The following is a 15,932-nucleotide window of genomic DNA, read 5'->3' as shown; positions in this document are numbered from 1 at the left end:
GCGTGTGTATGTGTGCGTGTGTGTGTGTGTGTGTGTGATGTCTGCCTCTTCAACACACATTACCACATCTCTCCAGCTGCAGCTGCACTGAGGGAGGTCCACCACCGACACCCCTGGTGGCTGATGCGGTACGTGGACCACACGCCACACGCTGTGGCGAGCTACATGTCTGTCTGTCTATCCACCCACCACCGTCAGTCAGTCAGGCCCCACAGGATCTCTCCCCAGCTACCTCCACGACCTTTAACCTACACTTACTACAGCCACCTCTCACGTGTCTCCTAAAATGGCCATAGTGAAAATACTGTTTTAATGGTACCAGCTGAAGATGAACCAAACTACTGTGGTTCTTTCACAAGTATGGTATGTATTTTGTGATCAATTGTTTACTAAAGCAGAACATGGTGATTGAAGCATTTGTTTACTAAAGCATTGTGGCATATTGTCAGTATGTATAACATTGCTTCTAAAATGAGCACCAATAAGCAGATTTCCTGGTGACAAACGTGAACTAGTCCTCTGTGGTGGCACAGGCTTCTATTTTCGTCATGCCTCCGTGGCTGCCCACTCGACCGATATGCCCGGCCAGGCTGTCTCAGTCTGTCACATGGCATCATCAGCCCAGCACACACAGGTCTCTCTCTCTCTCTCTCTCTCTCTCTCTCTCTCTCTCTCTCTCTCTCTCTCTCTCTCTCTCTCTCTCTCTCTCTCTCTCTCTCTCTCTCTCTCTCTCTCTCTCTCTCTCTCTCTCTCTCTCTCTCTCTCTCTCTCTCTCTCTCTCTCTCTCTCTCTCTCTCTCTCTCTCTCTCTCTCTCTCTCTCTCTCTCTCTCTCTCTCTCTCTCTCTCTCACTGAGCTGGATGATGTCAGAGGCTGTCTCAACCAATAAGCAGAGCTGTTATTCTGAGGAGGCAGTCACAGGTCACCGCAGGTGTGTGCCATTTGACACAGTGGGGTCCTGCAAACAGGGAAACCATGGCGACAGCTTTCCAAACAGGTGAATCCAGTGTGACATCCAACATATTGTTAACCTAAGAGCCAATTAAAAACGGGGAAAGCACTGTGAATAATTACATTACCTGTCAGTCGCCAGTTCTCCAATAACCGTTGGGCAGAAAAGCATATAATTAATTTGGACGATTTGAGGACTGACCGGTTTGGATTAGACTCCTGGTTGACCACATCTAAACAGTGATCTGACTGAGAGCCCATAAGACCAGCTTCTTCCACAGATGAACAGTGAAGAAGCCCAGATGCTGCTTACTCCTCCACACTCTCCACAGTGATATTTACAGCAGCGAACAGCCAGCCCAGCCAGCACCCGTCCAAATACCCAACAAGCTAGCTGGGGCCCATTCCAAAGTGGCCCAAATCCAATTTATTGCCTCTCTGCTACAAATTGCTCTGTGCATTGAGTCTCCAAATAGCTGTCAACTACTCCCAGTTGGCATCTTGTATTACTTAATGTGCTTCTGAAGCATGTAATTGTAATAATAAGAAAATATTGAGGTGATAATAACCACTTATTTTGAGATGACCAGACCCCCACGTAATGACCTCCTATCTAGATGTTTCACACTACGTTAGAGATGCAGTCTTTTGTGACCCTTCACCTCTGGGGTGTTGGCATCTCTCTCTCCCTCTCTGAGGCTGTCAGCCTGTCAGACTCAGACAGGCAGGGGCACTGAGGGGACAGCCGAGCCAGCACACACAGTACAAACACGCACATACCACCAGACTAACATGCTCTGACTGAGTGGGAGAAATCCCCCTGTCATTCAGTAAGCAGTGGGTCTTGCCTGCTTCCCACTGATCCCCTGGATGTCCCCCCTGATTGGGCACAGATGTGTATTAATGATTGCTGCTGGGAAGGGAAGGGACAGGCAGAGTGGGCAAGCCAGGTTTCTCTGGTCACACTGTCTAGACAGGGAGGAGTCAGATAACACACCATAGCTTCCTGTCTGTGGACCAGAGGAAGAGAGAGAGCACTGACCCGCAAACTTCCTCACACACAATACTGCAAGGCACACATTCAAACTGCTTTCTCAAGCCTGAAGCAGGGTGAACCAGCATGGCTGTATTGGGCAGGGGAGGATTTCTCACAAGCGCTAACAAAAGTTGTAGGGTAGTGCTGGGACTGGTAGTAGGGCAGAGGCTGGAACTGTAGTTGCTGCTAGGGCTAGGTCAGAGACTGTAGCTAGCTGGGACCGGAGCAGAGGGCTGGGGCCATGCAGGGCTGGTGTTGTCAACTCTGGTTAGAGGCTCTTGGGGCAGTGCTGTCCAGCGTGTCACCTTGCTGTTGGACACACCAGCCACCCCCTGCCACTACAGCTGCCATCCCCAGTGTCCCCCTGCCACCCTCCTGCCAACACCCTGCCACCAGGCCAGACAGGCTTGCTGACTCAGCCCAGTCACAGAGCCACAGCAGCGGGGAAGACAGGGAGGCTGGTGGGCTAGGAGGGTGTGGGATGGTGGAGGGTTCCAGTTGGTGAGACATCCTAACACAGGGCGTGAGAAGGTTCAACGCTGATATTCAAAGTGCCTGTAGTGACATAAGAGGGGAAGCTCTAATGGAGGGGAAAAGTTACATTTAAAATGCAAAGATCCCAATGTTAATTACCCATGATGTTGCTATCAAAGCCTCAACCACTGTACCCACTGGTATATAAAACTGATTTAGTGGACTCGTACAGTATAGAAGGCTTATTCCTCTCTTTCTCTGAGTAAATAGAATGATGACAGCTGTAATTAGGTTTAATAGCTGTCTGTTGTGAGCCCACTGGGGACTCTCTCACACATGGACCCACAGTCCTCGTGACTGCCTCCGGACTGCTGCGCTGCTGCTGCCTCTTTCTACGGAGCAGTGGAATTTAAGTGGAAATGCTATTACATGTAAGATGTTTTTCCATCCCCAAACCCTGAGTTGAAATGCCATGTAAATGATCTTCTGAACGGTTGTGTGTCAGGGAGGGAGTGGGGGAGTGGAGGGTAATGGGATGCCCCATGTAGAGAGCTCACTGTAATACCCTTCTCAAGGTGCTATTAAATACCACATACAGAGACGGAGGGAGACTAACGAAATGATAACACTCCCAGCTACACAGTACAGCTCTGGCATAGGCTCAGACAGGCTAGGGAGAGAGATGTGTACATGTGTTTGCATGGGATGGAAACAAGCTGAGCAAGTGAGAGAGAGATGATAATGGTGATGATGCTGATGGTTGTGGTGATGATGGTGATGATGATGATGGTGGTGGTTGTGGTGATGACGATGATGATGATGGTGGTGGTTGTGGTGATGATGACGATGATGCTGATGATGGTGATGATGATGATGGTTGTGGTGATGACGATGATGCTGATGATGATGATGGTGGTGGTTGTGGTGATGATGATGATGATGATGCTGATGATGGTGGTTGTGGTGATGACGATGATGCTGATGATGGTGATGATGATGGTGGTGGTTGTGGTGATGACAATGATGCTGATGATGGTGATGATGGTGATGATGATGATGGCAGTGGTTGTGGTGATGACGATGATGCTGATGATGTGATGATGGTGATGATGATGATGATGATGATGATGATGGCGGTGGTGGTTGAGGTGATGACGATGATGCTGATGATGGTGGTGGTTGTGGTGATGTTGCTGATGATGGTGATGATGCTGGTGGCTGTGGTGATGATGGTGATGATGATGATGATGCTGATGAGGGTGTTGATGATGGTGGTGGATGTGGTGATGATGGTGATGATGATGATGCTGATGATGGTGATGGTGGTGGATGTGGTGATAATGATGATGATGGTGGCTGTGGTGATGATGGTGATGATGGTGATGATGATGATGCTGATGATGGTGATGCTGATGATGGTGATGATGCTGGTGATTGTGGTGGAAATGATGATGATTCATTTGAATGATCTGAGGGGACTTGCCTGGTATGCCACAGGCTCCAAAACACCTGGGCATGCTGCTGATTGACAGAACTCTTTGCTCAGACAACTCTCTGATCATTATGGGCCAGACAACAGTCATTTCACTGTCCTCACTCCTCAATGTCCCAGCGCCTGTTGTCTATTGTGTCGTGGCCTCGAGGTTGGCATTGATGGGAAGTCATACTCCACCTCACATCTCCATAGCTGGCTGGGTGTCATGACGGCCACCCATGCAGCCCAAGCCCTCTTCTCTGGAACATCTCAGAGATGTGTCTGTGTATAACACCAGCGATTAAACCAAGTCGACCAAGAGCAGAACTCAGAATTTACTAGTAATCTGGTCAGGAACTCCTGTCCCTGTCTATATCTCCAGAACATATTAGGTACTAGGATCTGAGGGACATGGCTGTGTTTTACAGATGGTTGTTTTGCCAACCACATCTGGACTATTCGAGCCAATCTGAGGAACATTACTATGTTTCAAATCACATTTATTTTATGTTCAAGCATGTGTTTTTTCTCTTTGTTGTCTCAAACAAAAGCAGAGAGAGAACAAACTTGTCAGGGCCTCTAAAGTTGCAGCAGAGACACAGTGTGAGAAAGCAATATGTGCTTTTTTATTCCACTACAATGGCTGCACAAAGCACAGGCAATCACATGATAATACTACCACAGCATTATAACAAAAACTGTCTAGATCAGTGGTTCCCAAACTTTTTATAGTCCCGTACCCCTTCAAACATTCAACCTCCAGCTGCGTACCCTTCTTTAGCACCAGGGTCAGCGCACTCTCAAATGTTGTTTTTTGCCATCATTGTAAGCCTGCCACACACACACTATACGATACATTTATTAAACATAATAATGAGTGTGAGTTTTTGTTGAGTTGTATTGGAGAGAGTCTGTCTTAAATCATTTTCCACACACAGTCTGTGCCTGTATCTAGTTTTCATGCTAGTGAGGGCCGAGAATCCACCCTCACATAGGTACGTGGTTGCAAATGGCATCAGTGTCTTAACAGCATGATTTGCCAAGGCAAGAAAATCTGCGCAGCCCAATCCAGAAATCTGGTAGTGACTTCTATTTTTTTTTTAATTCACAGAACCGCTTTCACAGAACCGCTTTCGATGAGGCTCTCTTGTTCAGATATCGGTAAGTCGACTGGAGGCAGGGCATGAAAGGGATAACGAATCTCCGTTTCGGGAAAGTACCTGCGTAATTGCGCACCCAGCTCACTCAGGTGCTTCGCTACATCACATTTGACATTGTCCGTAAGCTTGAGTTCATTTGCACACAAAACAATCATACAATGATGGAAAGACCTGTGTGTTGTCCTTGTTAAAGCAGACAGATAAGAGCTCCAACTTCTTAACTTCTTGAGGGCAGGGGGCAGCATTTTCACTTTCGGGAAAAATAGCATGCCAAAATTCAACTGCTTGCTACTCATCCCCAGAATATAAGATATGCATATTATTAGTAGATTTGGATAGAAAACACTCTGAAGTTTCTAAAACTGTTTGAATCATGTCTGTAAGTATAACAGAACTTATGTAGCAGGCAAAACCCTGAGGACAAACCATTCAGAATTTGTATTTTTTTGATGTCACTGTCTTTTCAATTAGGTTTTTTAGAGACACCAGATTTCTAATGGACTTGCTTGCAGTTCCTACCGCTTCCACTGGATGTCACCAGTCCTTGGAAATCGGTTGAGGTTATTCCTTTGTGTAGTGAAGAAGTAGGGCTATCGTAAATGAGGGTCACATGAAGTAAATATTTTGAGAGTCACGTTGCAAAAAAAGATGTGTCAGTTTGTTTTCTTTTTGTATTGAACACAGATCATCCCGTCTTCAAATTGATCGATTATTAACGTTTAAAAATACCTAACGTTGTATTACCAAAGTAGTTTGAAATGTTTTGGTAAAGTTTACATGTAACTTTTGATATATTTTGTATGACTTGGCGAAAGTTGGAAGCTGTGTTTTTCTGGATGAAACGGTCCAAATAAATTGACATTTTGGATATATATCGACGGAATTAATCGAACAAAAGGACCATTTGTGATGTTTATGGGACATATTGGAGTGCCAACAAAAGAATTTCGTTAAAGGTAAGGCATGATTTATATTTTATTTCTGCGTTTTGTGTCGTGCTTGCAGTGATGAAATATGCTTCTCTCTTTGTTTACTTTTGTGCTATCATCAGATAATAGCATCTTCTGCTTTCGCCGAAAAGCTTTTTTGAAATCTGACATGTTGGCTGGATTCACAACGGGTGTAGCTTTAATTTGGTATCTTACATGTGTGATTTAATGAAAGTTTGATTTTTATATCATGTTATTTGAATATGGCGCGCTGTATTTTCCCTGGCTATTGGCCGGTGGGACGTTTGCGTCCCACCTGCCCCAGAGAAGTTAATCATAGCCTCAATTTTGTCCTGCACATTGAATATAGTTGCGGAGAGTTCCTGTAATCCTAGATTCAGATCATTCAGGCGAGAAAAAACATCATTCAGATAGGCCAGTCGTGTGAGAAACTCGTCATCATGCAAGCGGTCAGACAAGTGAAAATTATGGTCAGTAAAGAAAACTTTAAGCTCGTCTCTCAATTCAAAAGAACGTGTCAATACTTTGCCCCTTGATAACCAGCACACTTCTGTATGTTGTAAAAGCGTTACATGGTCGCTGCCCATATCAGTGCATAATGCAGAAAATACACAAGAGTTCAGGGGCCTTGCTTTAACAAAGTTAACCATGTTCACTGTAGTGTCCAAAACGTATTTCAAGCTGTCAGGCATTCCCTTAGCAGCAAGAGCCTCTCGGTGGATGCTGCAGTGTACCCAAGTGGCGTCGGAAGCAACTGCTTGCACGTGCGTTACCACTCCACTATGTCTCCCTGTCATGGTTTTTGCGCCATCAGTACAGATACCAACACATATTATCACAAAGCTGTCCAGTACTTAAAAAATATCCTCTCATGTTGTCCTGGTTTGAAGTGGTTTGCAGAAGAGGATGTCTTCCTTAATTGACCCCCCCATAAACATAACGGACAGGAGCTGTGCCAGGCCCGCCAAGTCTGTTGACTCATCCAGCTGTAACGCATAGAATTCACTGGCTTGTATTCAAATAAGAAATTGTTTTAAAACATCTCCTGCCATGTCATTGATGCGTCGTGAAACAGTCTTGTTTGATGAAGGCATTGTCTGTATAGTTTTTTTGGCCTTTTCCCCCAGCATTGTCCCAGCCATATCTGCTGCAGCAGCAATAATTAAGTCCTCCACAATAGTATGGGGCTTGCCTATCCTAGCTCACCCCTTGCTTTTATACATGTCTTACTACTCGAAAGTCATCTTTATTCTCGCTCAAAAAACTCCCGTGGCTTATTTTTCAAATTGTCATGTTTTGTTTCTAAATGTCTGCGCAAGAGTGAAGGTTTCCCGCAAGAGAGTAACGGTTAATGGGATTGGATGTTAATTATTTGACTAGGCTACCTGTATTTGACATTGTGTTGTTATTTCACTGAACACTAGATGTTTTCATTTTATTTTTGGCAGTGAAACGAGGCTACTCAGGCGAGAAAGAAAACTCACACAAATGTATAGCCCCGTTGGAAAATATAAATGTACTGCTTGAAAATGTGAAAAAAAAATATATAAAAAAATGTAAAAAATGTGAATCACATTTTTATTTGGCGTACCCCAGACGGCATTGTGCGTACCCCTGGGGGTACACATACCCCAGTTTGGGAATATCTGGTCTAGATGTTCAACACCAACACACAGGCAAAAAACACATGTCCTCTTTAGATACTAGTAGTTAACATAATGAGGTTTCTAACCCTTGTTCTCTCACTTCTAAATACATACATCTAAAGACATACACCATCCCCCTAGAAGCCAATGTCTCCTTGTTGTACTGTCCATACACATGCCCTGAGCAAATCTACCATCCTCAGGCTCATACGGCTGCCAGACAGCCTACCGCCTGGTCTGAGTTTCCAGTCTGGTGTGTGTGAGAGCACTAATGCTAAAACTAGCCCATTAGTGTTATTTGTGGTTGGGCCGATAGGCAGCTTGCAGAGTGATAACTATCCCTCTCTAAGCCTCAGTATTGTGGAGATATGAAGAGTCTGTTTGGAGGACCCGTTTGAAGCCCTATTACACGTAAGCCTGCAAAGAGGCCCAAATCTGGTGGCGCTTGTCTCCAAACCAATGGATTAGTGTTGCGTTTCACTATGATTCCCCCTGATAATACGACAGAGTCCGATAGAGCCGGGCCGAGCAGGACGAGTGCTTAACACACGCCGGCCCTATTCACTTAACGCACTGCTTCACTGTCTCTCTGAATAATGACTTACGATAAAGTACCCCTCCACAGCTCAACTTTTAATTCGCTGGATAAATGTTTGTACCCTACTGTATATGGAGGTCGAGGCTGCCACCACACAACCCACCCTGCAGTCTTATCGCGGCTGGGTCATTACCGCCAAACCGTTTGTATTTAAATGCACCAGTCTTCCATTTAAAAGTGGGCGGCTTCATGAGAGTCGACAGGCCAGGCAGGCCATTATTGTCTGAGCTGTTGAAATGTTTTTTATTAACCACAAAGGTTCTTAACTGGTTTAATGCACAAGCAGACCACTCACACTCCCCTCCACCCCTTCACCCCACCCCTACGCACCTATTTGTTTTACACTTATTGCATCTACTGATGTTTTTATGTATGGTATTCAGCTCTGCCATACCCCCCCCCCCCACCCCCTTCTCTCACTCCAGAGAGGGAGAAAGAACTGAAAGCGAAAGGGGGAACATCAAATAAAGAAATAATTAAAACTGCCAAATTCCTCGTTTCTAATTCAACTGCTCATTCAGCTTAACCTCTCTCTCCTCAGCAATTAAAGCATCCGCCAAATCCTTCACGTCGTGCCGCTGCCTCCCAGCCCGCCCGCCGCACATAGCAGCCACACGGCTAAATAATGCAGTGCATCCTGCACCGTGGAGCCTTTATCATCCCAAATGACACCCATTTGCATATCTCCCCAGTCAATTAGAGCACACCGAAATAATCAGCCCATAATTGGGAGAGAGTGCCGGTAATCACCCGACCCTGGCACACCGACAGGACCAACTGGGGATGGAGGGGGAGGGAGGAGGGAAAGGGGGTGAGGTAAGAGAGGTGGGGCAGACTTCACACCTTAACCTAGTGCTCTATAATAGTATTCTACAGTCCAGTCCGAGTTTGCTCAAATTTCACATGCCCTTGTCCTCGGTGTCTTTTGTTTTTCAATATCTCTCCCTACCAACCAACTAGCACGTGTTCTGAGCCCTTATTACAGTACTATGCACAGACTTTCTCCAGATACTTTAAAGGGACATTCTGCAGTTTCTATATACATTTTTAGACTGTTAATTAATGAATTATTACTGTATAGCCATTGATTCTTGAAGTATTAGACTTCTAAATGCTTCATGAGCTTAGTTCAACGTTCATACCCCATCAGAGCCCCAAATGTAAGCTTGTTTTACTCCAATGTTTGTAAACAAAGTCCATATAAACAAGTGGCAGGGTGAACGCTTTGTTACTGTTTGAACTTCCGATTGGCCCATAACTATCTCTCCTGAGTGAGAGAGGAAAATAGAGACTGAGTTACAGACAGGCTTGGTGCCAGTAATGGGTAAGGCTGGCAGTGTTACAGTACAAAGTAGAAAGAGGAACATCAGAGCCAGACAAGGTTAGATCCCTCCTGTAGTACTCTTCCTTTGTGCACTGCCTCAGCTTTCCTTCCCCAGCCTTTGTATTTCCTCAGCTCTATGCAGTTCAATACTAGACAACATTACCTTCTGTGGTTTTGGGCCGCACTCAATCGCCTTTCTGAGATGAAAGGCACAATGATGTGCCATTCACTTCAACTTGATAGAGGAGGGGGAAAAATAGAAAGAAAGAAAGAAAAAAAGGGAAGGATGGAAGAAAAAACACACACGAAAGGATGAGAGTTTTGATTTGTTCCGATTTAACCTCTAGAGAAAGGATGCAATCTATTAGCGTTTAGCAAGGCAAGACAAGGCAGAGACAGGAAGGTAAAATAAAGAGTATGCGTAAAAACAAATAAAAAAGCTATTTGAAGATGAGACGCTAGAGAGAGAGAGAGAGAGAGAGAGAGAGCGAGAGAGCGAGAGAGCAAGAGAGCGAGAGAGCGAGAGAAAGAGAGAGAGAGAGAGAGAGAGAGAGAGAGAGAGAGAGAGAGAGAGAGACAGACAGAGAGACACAGAGAGAGAGAGAGGCAGCAGACTGGAAACAGCGTTCACACGGCTAGGCCAGGGAGGAAAACTTAAGATCTTTCCACTTGTTTTCGGGGGCTTTACTTTTCTACACCACACCCTCCGTTCACTCTTTCCTCTGCCTCAGAGCTCCCCTCATTCCCTGGCTGGCAACTCTCTCTCTGCGTTATGCATCACTGTCAAAATGACAGTGATAAAAATTAGGGCGGCTGATTTGATTGGTGCGATGCAAACTCATCCCCAACTGGTGTGATTGGACATGCTTGCTGTCAGAGTGGCTGCCTCGGTCATCCATCAGCGCTATTTGGCCGCAGACCAAGCCGATCGATACACGATTGGTGGATTGGTGAGAGATATCACATTGTGACCTGCCTGCATATCATCATAAATACAGATAGTTAGGCCTGGCTGGCTCCAAATATCTATTGGCTCCTTGTCTCTAAGCACAGACAGGGAGATGCTCTCTACATCAAGCTTGCTGTGTTATACACACACACACACATGCATCCACTCCCACTCACGCACGCACGCGCACACACACACACATATTGTGCCGTACACCGGCACAGACGGACAGGCAGATATGCACGCATGTAGAAAATTGAGAGGAAGACAATGTAGGTGGTAGAAACTGCAGGAGTTTAGCATCAAAGGGAAAAGCGAGGGTAATTCATCATCCCTTCACAACAGAGACTGTGACTGAATGTCCATGACCAGGAAACTAAAGTTTCCCTTAATTGGAGATGTTTTGTTTTCATTTCCAACTAGTCTTTCTTGTTTTTCTACCCAATTTCTCGCTGTTTCTTTTCAGCAGTCAAGGATGCCCTTGCCCTCTCCCCTCCTCTCCTCTCTTTCCTACTCTCTCTCCCCTCCTCTGTCTCTTTCATTAGAACAATTCACCACGGGTTCCCTCCAGCCTAAAACTCAAGTTGAGAAAATACAGAGCGAAAGAGAGAGAGTGACAGAGATACGAAAGAGAGAAAACACCCCAGAGCCTTCCATTGCATTTGAGAGACAGACAAACAGAGGAAGACCTTGCTCCCCAGCCTTCCCTCTTGAGGAAATATCTCATTTGTGGGGATTCTGTTGACGTAAGAAGAAGAGGGGGCGAGAGGAGAAGGAAAGAGGGAGTGTGAGAGAGTGCAGCCTCCAGCCCACCGCATTCCTTTCCTTCATTAAAGGGGAAAGGAAACACTAGGCTTTAGAACACCAGCAACTGTAAATCGCCATATTGGCATTGTTGCATAATTGGTAGGAGTTTTGGTATTCCTGAATTTACTGAGACCATGACCTCTGCATACATTAATGAGCATAATTTGCTGGAATCAAACCATATATAAAAACATGATACATATTTTGAAAGCTGAGAAACTGCCCTTTCAAATGATACGACATGCAATAGCACCCCATTAATCAAATGGTAAACAGTTAAGAAAAAACACCTGTGAAAATGTGTATCTTATATGCTTTTTCCCGAACAACTGCCATTTACAACAACGGAAAAAAATAGCATATTGAGTCTTTGTTATTTAGAAAGGTTTGGTCATCTGAAATCAGAATAGTTTGATTGACCGGTGGTATTTTTCTAGAATTCTATTGAATGTTCTGTGATCAGACCGTTTCTTATCTGAATAGTATATTAAACACATATACAGTGACTTCAGAAAGTATTAATACCCCTTGACTTACAGTATTCCACATTCTATTGTGTTACAGCCTGGATGCAAAATTGATTACATTTATATTTTTTCTCTCCCATCTACAGTTGAAGTCGGAAGTTTACATACACCTTAGCCAAATACATTTCAACTCAATTTTTCACAATACCTGACATTTAATCCTAGTAAAAATTCCCTGTCTTAGGTCAGTTAGGATCACCACTTTATTTTAAGAATGTGAAATGTCAGAATAATAGTAGAGAGAATGATTTATTTCAGCTTTTATTTCTTTCATCACATTCCCAGTGGGTCAGAAGTTTACATACACTCAAATAGTATTTGGTAGCATTGCCTTAATTGTTTAACTTGGGTCAAACGTTTCGGGTAGACTTCCACAAGCTTCCCACAATAAGTTGGGTGAATTTTGGGCCACTTCTCCTGACAGAGCTGGTGTAACTGAGTCAGGTTTGTATGCCTTCTTGTTCGCACACACTTTTTCAGTTCTGCCCACACATTTTCTATAGGATTGAGGTCAGGGCTTTGTGATGGCCACTCCAATACCTTGACTTTGTTGTCCTTAAGCCATTTTGCCACAACTTTGGAAGTATGCTTGGGGTCATTGTCCATTTGGAAGACCCATTTGCAACCAAGCTTTAACTTCCTGACTGATGTCCTGAGATGTTGCTTCAATATATAACGTTGCGGGCTGTATCACCGCCTGGTACGGCAACTGCGCCGCCCACAACCGTAAGGCTCTGCACAACGCATCACCGGGGGCAAACTACCTGCCCTCCAGGACACCTACACCACCCGATGTCACAGGAAGGCCAAAAAGATCATCAAGGACAACAACCACCCGAGCCACTGCCTGTTCACCCCGCTATCATCCAGAAGGCGAGGTCAGTACAGGTGCATCTAAGCTGGGACCGAGAGACTGAAAAACAGCTTCTATCTCAAGGCCATCAGACTGTTAAACAGCCATCACTAACATTGAGTGGCTGCTGCCAACATACTGACTCATCTCTAGCCACTTTAATAATGGAAAAATTGATGTAATAAATGTATCACTAGCCACTTTAAACAATGCCACTTTATATAATGTTTACATACCCTACATTACTCATCTCATATGTATATACTGTACTCTATACCATCTACTGCATCTTGCCTATGCCGTTCGGCCATCGCTCATTCATATATTTTTATGTACATATTCTTATTAATTCCTTCACACTTGTGTGTATAAGGTAGTTGTTGTGAAATTGTTAGGTTAGACTACTTGTTAGATATTACTGCATGGTCGGAACTAGAAGCACAAGCATTTCGCTACACTCGCATTAACATCTGCTAACCATGTATATGTGACAAATAAAATTTGATTTGATTTATATCCACATAATTTTCCTGCCTCATGATGCAATCTATTTTGTGAAGTGCACCGGTCCCTCCTGCAGCAAAGCACCCCCACAACATTAATCTGCCACCCCCATGCTTCACGGATGGGATGGTGTTCTTCGGCTTGCAAGCATCCCCCTTTTTCCTCCAAACATAACGATGGTCATTATGGCCAAACAGTTCTGTTTGTGTTTCATCAGACCAGAGGACATTTCTCCAAAAAGTACGATCCTTGTCCCCATGTGCAGTTGCAAACCGTAGTCTGTTTTTTTATGCCGGTTTTGGAGCAGTGGCTTCTTCCTTGCTGAGCGGCCTTTCAGGTTATGTCGATATAGGACATAACCTATAGGACATAACCATAACCTGTTGATATAGGACTCGTTTTTTGTGGGTTAGATACTTTTGTACCTGTTTCCTCCAGCCTCTTCACAAGGTCCTTTGCTGTTGTTCTGGGATTGATTTGCACTTTTCGCACCAAAGTACGTTCATCTCTAAGAGACAGAACGCATCTCCTTCCTGAGCGGTATGACAGCTGCGTGGTCCCATGGTGTTTATACTTGCGTACTATTGTTTGTACAGATGAACGTAGTACCTTCAGGCACTTGGAAATTGCTCCCAAGGATGAACCAGACTGGTGGAGGTCTACAATTTTTTTTCAGAGGTCTTGGTTGATTTCTTTTGATTTTCCCATGATGTCAAGCAAAGAGGCACTGAGTTTGAAGGTAGGCCTTGAAATAGATCCACAGGTACACCTCCATTTGACTCAAATGATGTCAATTAGCCTATCAGAAGCTTCTAATGCCATGACATCATTTTCTGGAATTTTCCAAGCTGTTTTAAAGACACAGTTAACTTAAACTTCTGACCCACTGGAATTGTGGTACCGTGAATTATAAATGAAATAATCTGTCTGTAAACAATTGTTGGAAAAATTACTTGTGTCATGCACCAAGTAGATGTCCTAACCGACTTGCCAAAACTATAGTTCGTTAACAAGAAATTTGTGGAGTGGTTGAAAAACAAGTATTAATGACTCCAACCTAAGTGTATGTAAACTTCCGACTTCAACTGTACACACAATACCCCATAATGACATAGTTATAACATGTTTTTAGATATTTTAGATAATTTCTTGAAAATTAAATACATAAATATCTAATTAACATAAGTATTCTCACCCCTGAGTTAATACTTTGTAGAAGTACTTTTCAAGTAGATTTAATCAAAATTGTAACTTGGAACATACACTGTCTTCTTGGTAAGCAACTCCAGTGTAAAGTTGGCCTTGTGTTTTAGGTTATTGTCCTGCTAAAAGGTGAATTTATCTTCCACCGTCTGGAAAGCAGACTGAACGAGGTTTTCCACTAGGATATCATTTCCTTTTATTCCTGAAAAACTCCCCAGCCCTTAACAATTACAAGCATACCTATAACATGATGTAGCCACCACTATGTTTGAAAATATGAAGAGTGGTACTCAGTAATGTATTGTATTGAATTTGCCTTAAAACATGGACAAAAAGTGAATTGCTTGCCACATTTTTTGCAGTATTACTTTAGTGCTTTGTTGCAAATAGGATGCATGGTAAAGAGTGCGCTGGGGGAAGGAACTAAAGGGAGTGAGATAAGGGAGTGACATATATAGGGAAGGTAATCAGGGAAGTGATGGAGTCCATGTGAGTGATGACGCACAGGTGACATGCATGTTTTGAAATATTTTCCTTCTTCTTTTCACTCTGTTAATTAGGTAAGTATTGTAGAGTAACTACAATGTTGTTGACCCATCCTCAGTGTTATCATATCACCGCCATTAAATGCTGTAACTATTTTAAAGTCACCATTAGCCTCATGGTGAAATCCCTGAGCAGTAACTACTAAAATCCCTCTCCGGCAACTGAGTTAGGAAGGAGGCCTGTATCTTTGTGGTGACTGGGTATATTGATACACCATCCAAAGTGTAATTAAATAACTTCACCATGCTCAATAGATATTCAATGTCTGCTTTTTTTATTTGCACCCATCTACCAATAGGAGCTCTTCTTTGCAAGGCATTGGGAAACCTCCCTGGTCTTTTTGGTTGAATCTGTATTTGAAATTCACTGCTCAACTGAGGGACCTTACAGATAATTGTATGTGTGGGGTACAGAGATGGGGTAGTCATTCAAAAATCATGTTAATCACTATTATTGCACACAGAATGAGTCCATGCAACGTATTATGTGACATGTTAAGCAACATTTTACTCCTGAACCTATTTAGGCTTGCCATAACAAAGGGGTTGAATACTGACTCAAGACATTTTATTATTATTATTTATTTCGAAAAACATAATTCCACTTTGACATTATGGGGTATTGTGTGAAGGCCAGTGAAAAATAAATCTAAATGTAATCAATTTTAAATTCAGGCTGAAACACAACAAAATGTGGAAAAAGTCAAGGGGTCTGAATACTTTCCGAAGGCACTGTAAATATTCAAACCCTTTACTCAGTACTTTGTTGAAGCAAGTCCGGGCTCTGGCTGGGCCACTCAAGGACATTCAGAGACTTGTCCAGAAACCACTCCTGCGTTGTCTTGGCTGTGTGCTTAGGGTCGTTGTCCTAGTGGAGGGTGAACCTTCGCCCCAGTCTGACTGAGGTTCTGAGCACTTTGGAGCAGGTTTTC

The 15,932-nt window shown here is 43.8% G+C and overlaps 1 protein-coding gene across 1 annotated transcript in view; it reads right to left on the bottom strand.

Moving 5' to 3' along the window:
• LOC120023325 (AT-rich interactive domain-containing protein 1B-like) overlaps positions 1-15,932 on the bottom strand; it is a 215,623-nt gene that overhangs the window by 70,439 nt on the left and 129,252 nt on the right. The gene's annotated exons all lie outside the window — the stretch shown is intronic.

This window comes from Salvelinus namaycush, chromosome 28 (genome assembly GCF_016432855.1).
Source record: "Salvelinus namaycush isolate Seneca chromosome 28, SaNama_1.0, whole genome shotgun sequence".
NCBI lineage: Eukaryota > Metazoa > Chordata > Actinopteri > Salmoniformes > Salmonidae > Salvelinus > Salvelinus namaycush.
The sequence above is the reverse complement of the archived record's forward strand: the minus strand, read 5'-3'. Positions and strand labels throughout refer to the sequence as shown.